This window comes from Lathyrus oleraceus, chromosome 2 (genome assembly GCF_024323335.1).
Source record: "Lathyrus oleraceus cultivar Zhongwan6 chromosome 2, CAAS_Psat_ZW6_1.0, whole genome shotgun sequence".
NCBI classification, from domain to species: Eukaryota; Viridiplantae; Streptophyta; class Magnoliopsida; order Fabales; family Fabaceae; genus Lathyrus; species Lathyrus oleraceus.
In genome coordinates, this window is record NC_066580.1 from 459,770,513 (window position 1) to 459,777,909 (window position 7,397).

The following is a 7,397-nucleotide window of genomic DNA, read 5'->3' on the forward strand; positions in this document are numbered from 1 at the left end:
TTCCCAGCTACTGGAGAACAAGAAGCCGAGTTGAAGAGAATATGAGAAGCCTTATTTACTCTAAAACTCCTTTCAACCAGACTTGGGACCTCCAAGGAGAATGTGAAGATTCTTTGCTATCAAAGTTAACTCTGCGAGGTTGTGTTAACTTTTTCCAGTTCAAGTCTATTGAGTGTGGTTAATAGTGTTAGATGTGGAAAATCGTGAAAAGCAGTTAGGGTGATTTATGTTAGGATGTCAGTTAGTTGTTATTTGTTGTTAATCCCTATGTTAAAATGAACTAGGTTAGTTATAGGTTAGTTTGAGGTTTATTAAATTGAATGTCAGTTAAATTAGGTTGTTAGAACTTGAAACAATTAGTTACACTTGCAACTTCTATTAACTTTGTTAAAAGGTTAGTTAGGATACTTGAATTGGATTAGTTAGAAATTAATATGTTAGTTTGTAGGAATTAGAATAATTAGTTATTAGGTTAGTTAGAAAATTGGGATTCAATTAACTTTTGTTAAAAAATGTTTGATGTCGTGAGGTTGGTGGAATTTGCATTGGATTTGAATTAGTTAGTTGCAGGTTGTTGGTAGGTTTGCTCATGCTTGGTTTAAATGTTAGGACTGGTTGTTACTTGGTTGGTTAATTGATCAATGGACTGTCAGTGGTAATACCTTTGAAATGAACTTGGGTGGAGCTAGGTCTATTATTATACATTGTCTGTATCTTGAAACCATTTGTTATGTTTGAAGTTAGAAAAAATTGTTAGAAAGTGGAAGGTTTAATTGTTAGAAGAATTAGTTAAATTAAGTTATAGTTTGCTATTAATTGTTAGTTATTGAACTATGTTAGTTTGTTAAATGCCAAGAAAATTGTCATGAAAGCTATTTAAGGGTCTGCTACATGAGTTTAAGTGACTTAAAATGTTACTGCATTGGTTTAATGGCTTATACATGTTGCACTTGTGGAATTTGGACTGTTTGAATGTATACTTATGTTTATCAATGAACCTATTTTCAATTTTGTCAAAGAAACCTGTTATGAACTAAAGTTGATGTTAGCATATTAATAGGGCTGTTAGTGTGTATGCTTGAGCTGTTGGATTGAAATGATGATTGCTTTAGGACTGTTAACATAAAATGGATGAGATGTGCATTGATGGTTGTATGCTATGCATTGATGAATTGTATACATGTTGCTACATTGAAATATGCTTGAACACTTCATGAAACACACTTAATTCATTGATGTTTTGATGTATTGAATGCATGTCATCAATAATATGCAAGGTTGACTTGCTTGTAAATTGGTCATGACTTCAAGAAATGACACGAGGGCATCATGAAGGTTCAAAGGTAATGACTTGAAGAACATGGTTTACTTGCACATGAAGTAAGCTTGACATATAAGTCTAATGAGAAGATGAAGAATCAAATTGAAATTAGGATTAGGTTTAGAAATTAGTTCAGTTGACCAAAAAGTCAATAGTTGACCAAAAATCAAGTGTAGGTTAAATTATATATATTGTTTGCAATATTGTATGAATCTTTGTAAATGGTGTTATAGTTCCTTTTGATTCAATAAAACAAGTCTTATTTTCAAAAAGAACTTTCCCTCCAAAATTCATGTTTGAGTTAAAGTCTTTGAATCATGATCTTTGAATGCACTATGGACTTGAACAAATGGATTATGAATGCACTATGAATCAAGAATCTATGGACTAGAAATGCACTATGAAACATGAGCGAATGAATGCACTATGAAGTTTTAAATGGTCCATAATACTTGAATGAAACATGCATAACAAAAACTTTGGACCAAATGAATCATTAGACAAATAACCATGTCATAAACTTTGATCCACAGATGATTGATTCCAACTACCAATAGTAAACTTGAAAAATGATTCTAATGGTAATGGCATGACGCAAACCAAATTTACCAAATAACCCCTTTCCAAGAATTAGGGTTTCATAAACAATCACAAGATCAATATACAAATCACACAAACAAGGATCACAAACCAAATAATAAGGCTCTGCAAGAAAATCAAAAATAAATGGTCCTTAATTGTCATGAATCTAAACTAGGGCTTCGTGCCCTGATTCATATGATAGGCTTTCCAAATTAAATTCAACACCACAATCCCTAGGGCTTGATTCTTGGGCAAACCCTAGGTCTTGTTAGGTACAAATACCACAAACCTTGAATCTATAATGACTTGTTTGAAAGTGCTAACATGAATGAATGATATACATGTATTTGGCATGAATGAGTGCAGATGAATCTCAAACCAAAAGTCGGATGAAAAGTGAAAAAGGAAGGCAAAGTTTTGGGGTATAACATCATTTAGAAAAGTTCTCATAAAAAACAAGCTCGACCTTGCTTAAAAAATACATGTAATCCTAAAAAATAAGAGATTGAAATCCCTAGCTGTCCACGGACCAGGACATGCCAAAAGTGAAGGTGGAATTGTAGTTGTTGTCGTTGTTGGGCATACGCCAAGACCATGCCTTCCTAAGTCTCACTCGTGTGTCAGAAGTTAGACACACGTTCTTTCCCCATGAGGCACCCTGACAACATGCCTATTGGTAGGATTCCCTCCAATTACGAACACTAATGAGCATATATAACTTTCCTTCACGAGTCGATGCAAAGAATCTCGGACTTCCACCTAAGTAGATGACCCCGTATGCGGAATTCTTCCAATAGTCGACACGACAATAATAACCGTACACATGGGGTAACCCTAAGCCCCCTCTTCATCTGGAGCATTGTGGTATAACATTTCATATTATTTACAAATCAGAGGTATTAATTAAGACAAGGTAATAATAATCATTAAGTGATGACAAACAAAAGAGGAGGTCCACAGTATTACTCACTAAAGATGACTTGCCTATCCTCCTTTGTAGAAAATTCTACTAGCAAGCATGTCTCTATGAACCACTTCTTTTGTTTCCTTGGCACTTCCCTCGAAGGAGCAACAATGACAACATAGCCCAAGTCTTCAAAGAAGGCTACCAATTTCCTCTTCATATAAGTTGCTTCCCGGGACAAGTCGTTCAATTTATAGACATAAGACCCAATATTCTCCAAGAAATGACTCTGGCATAAAAACTTCAGAAATTTGTCAGAATATGATAAGGCAAGTCAAAATCTATATTGCATATTCTAGCATGAGCTACCTTGGAAAAGGGACTAACCAGGTAGAACTGGTCATCGAAGCTCTTCATACTCTCTGAATAAACTTCAAATATCTTGGTACTCTGCCTAAGAGATATTAGAATTTGACCCTAGGCTGAATTAGTAGAATTCTGTTGGGCTTTAAAGAGGTGGAAGAAGAGTGTCATAGACGACACCACATTCTTGTATTCATACCAATACTGGAAGACTTTGATATAAGCTTAGCTCACCAGGTGCAGATGTGAAGGAACAATTACTAGATGAATTAGAATGCCAACCTCAAATTCGTTAAAGGGGATGCACAAGCCTATCAAAGAAAATAATCATTCATGGAGAGGGATGACACATCCATCGTACTTGCTGGAGTTCCTCTTATACCCATAGAGAGGAAGCACTCCCCAGTACAAGGAGGGACCCACTTTAGTAAATCCATGATTTGGACCTCCCTCATTGTCGAATCAAGAAAAGGTATCCAACGTCTTCTAATCCACCCACATGGCAGAGTTATCTAATGTTTCCTTTCAGATTATGAGTTGAGAGTTATCCATGTCAAAATATATTGCCAATACATAAAAGAAATGATTTTAAGTAGAAAGGTTCAAGTTCAGGCGTTATTCTGATTAAGATAAAATTAGTGACCCACGTGTTTTATGCTCCGCTAGAAGAGGTGATGCAAGTACATCAGAAGCAAAGATTGGTGGGAGGAGATTGGTGAAGACAAAAAGGGGTTGCATGTGCTAAAGAATAACTCTTAAAGATTCACATAGCAAAAAAAGGGAACATGGTAACTTAAGAACTCCATATATATATATATATATATATATATATATATATATATATATATATATATATATATATATATATATATATATATATATATATATATATATATATATATATATATATATATATATATATATATATATATATATATATATATATCCCTAGGAAGGTCAGTTATATGATCCATGGCATTGGGAAGTGTGGACCGCACCACTAGCGATCAAGATCTCATTGCCAACTATTAAAGAGTACTAAAGTGCCCTAGTACTAGAATGAATCATTACCATTAGACGTAGGAACACATATTGAGATGCGCTTGTAAAGCTTTATTAATCACCAATGAGACATTTAATGTGCTTCTTCCCAATGATATCAACATCCCATCAAGGCTTTTATGTTTTCCTTTTTTCAGAGGCAGACCAAAAACAAACTCGATAAAGCATTCGTTCTACGACGTAGGAACAAGGGCTAAGGGGCAATAGTTCTGGGCAGCCTGCAAGGCCCACGAAGAAGGCTCACTAACGAGTGTTGAAGTATAAGGTGCATGGAGCAGGTGGACCCTCGCTCTTGCTGAGGACACACGATCACATCCTCCATCCCATCTCTCATAGTTGGATCTAATCGAATGGTAACCCGCACAAGACTATGAATCACACATGAACAATTTTAATCGTTTGTATTATATAAAGGTCATTGACAACATGAAATAGTATCACATTCTAGGACTTAATTCAATTAAATTATATTATTATTTACTTCAATTTATTTCATTTTACTCGATATTACTCGGTATTTCCTTTCTATTTATCTCAGGTAGTTTATTTGAAGCACAAGTAAAAAAAAGGAAGAAAAGGAGGTGCAGAAAGAAGTTTTTGGAAACAAATATCAAAAGCCAAAGCCCAGCCCAAAAGGCACAGGCGCTGTGCCTGTGACGAGCGTCACAGAGGCTGTGACGAGCGTCACGCCTTGCACACTCCTGTGACGAGCGTCACACATGGTGTGACGGACGTCACACCATTCCCCTATACTTTTGGCACCAGGAACGCAACAGACCACGTTGAAGCTATTTTCACGCTTGACCCTTTTACAACGTAATGGCTATATTTACGGAAAACCCTTGGAAGCGGTTGCAATAAGTATCAGTATAAATAGAGCTTTTTGGAAAGCTCTCGGTTCGCCACACTTTTTCCAGCTTTCGCTTTTTCGCATTCTTCTTTTTCCAGCAGCTTAAGTATATTTTTTACAGTACTACTTTTACAATTTTTATATTGTTTCTTTTGCAATTCTATTTTCCTTTTTAGCATTTAGTTAATTCTTTTTCGCACAATAGTTTCTACACCGGAAACTATTGTGTACCTTTTACCGGATCTAACCTTACGTTAGAATCTAGTTTTTTTTTTATTCCTTCGCTTTTATTTTCCTGTCTGATTGAAGAATTCAAGAACAGATTCAACCGACCTGTGGTGGAGTGTTCAAGACTGCTATTTAATTTCTCAGGTTCTTTAATTATTGTTTGAATTTATATATGCCCTGTTTTACTGTTTATTTATATTATTTGCCTGGGATGAATCTGTTTATGCATGATATTTATTTAAGTCTGTTTAGTATGTTTGGCTAAATTGTTTAGGTATCGGTATGTAAAGTAAGCGGAATGAAGGAATCAAAACTAAGTTGGTTTAATTAAGTTTAAAATTAAAATCACTCTTTTTACGGTCTCAATTTACAGGTTTAATAACAAAGCTTTTGTACGAAAGTAAAAGACATAAAGAAGTTAAAATCAATAGAGCGAGAGTTTGAGGTTTTGACTGGACAGTGTAAATTGAACATTAACTCTAGATCAGGGCGAGAGCAATTTTTAGAGTTAATTAAATTCTAATCTTTTTCAAAAAGTATTTTTAAAGATTGAATGTGAGGACGAGAGTTAAGCATTTGAATTTAATTATATAACCTAAGTCAACAGAGCGAGAGTTTGCGATAAGGGTGTTTAAACGATTAGTGTTTTCTTAAAAAGAGTTTCTACGGATTCTATTGTTTTCAAAAAGTGGTTTTTGACTTAACTATAAGTGACAGCTACGTTAATATAAAATCATAGTTTATTCAACAGAGCGAGAGTTTGAGATAAAACTTTTAATCAATAGCGTCAACTGAAAAGATTTATTTTAAAACCAAGAAACCAATAAAGAATTGATTCCCTAATTACGACGAACTGCATACCGATATCCGCTTATTAGATATTTATTTTAGATCTTATTTTAGTTTTAGCCTTTCCCCCAAACAATCAAAGTATTACCTGCCTTAGCTTTACGAAGTAACCTTAGATAACGGTATATCGATTCATAAGTTCCTGTGGGATCGATATCTTTTAAAACTACGCGATAGAACTGTGCACTTGCAGTTTGTACCCCAAATTCGACTCATAAAGTCGCGATCAAGTTTTTGGCGCCGTTGCCGGGGACTTTTATTTAGTCGATATCGTAACTCTTCTGTTACGTTGTAGAGACTAAGGCTTTTCTTTTCTCTTTTCTTTCTTTCGTTGATTTGTATGCCACGCACTCGCTCATAAGGCGAGCCATTCTACTTATGAATCAACGATATCGAACTATATCTCCGAGTCTTACGACGAATTCGGGAATATCGTGCTGCAAACAATCTCCCTCCTGTTGAACTTCCCGATTTCAAAAATATTTTCCCTTCGATACCCGAGATGGCAGAACCAGCTCGTGCTCTTAGAGATTACGCCGCTCCATCGCAAGATGAACCGCATTCAAGTATTGCTCCACCCGCAATCGAAGCAAACAACTTTGAACTTAAACCTTCACTGTTGCAGGCAGTGCAACAGAACCAATTCTCTGGAAATCCTACCGAGGATCCTAACCTTCATTTATCCGTATTTGTCCAATACGCTGATACTGTTAAAGCTAATGGTGTCACTCCAGAGGCAATTCGACTTCGTCTTTTTACTTTCTCATTAAGAGATAGCACTAGAAGATGGCTTCAATCTCTTCCTTCCAACTCAGTCACCACATGGAACGAGTTGAAGAAAGTTTTTCTTGCTCGATATTTTCCGCCAAGCAAAACAGCTATGTTAAGAGCCCAGATAAAGGGATTTAAACAGAAAGATAACGAGTCTCTTTTCGAAGCATGGGAAAGATACAAAGACATGATGAGACTTTGTCCACACCATGGTTTAGAAGACTGGTTAGTAATTCATACATTCTATAATGGTCTCTTATACAACACGAGGTTAACAATAGATGCCGCCGCAGGTGGTGCACTAATGAACAAACCTTGTGCTGACGCTTACCAACTTATCGAAAGCATGGCTCAAAACCACTATCAGTGGGGAAGCGAACGAACAATGGTAGAAAAACCTCAAACGAAAACTGGCGTGTACGAGATAAGTAACCTTGATCATGTTAATGCAAAAGTGGATGCTCTGG

General features: G+C 35.7%; 1 pseudogene; it reads right to left on the reverse strand.

Annotated features, from left to right (window-relative positions):
* Nucleotides 1–7,046: 7,046 nt before the first annotated feature.
* On the reverse strand, nt 7,047–7,146 carry LOC127124058 (uncharacterized; annotated as a pseudogene).
* Between the last annotated feature and the right edge of the window lie 251 nt (nt 7,147–7,397).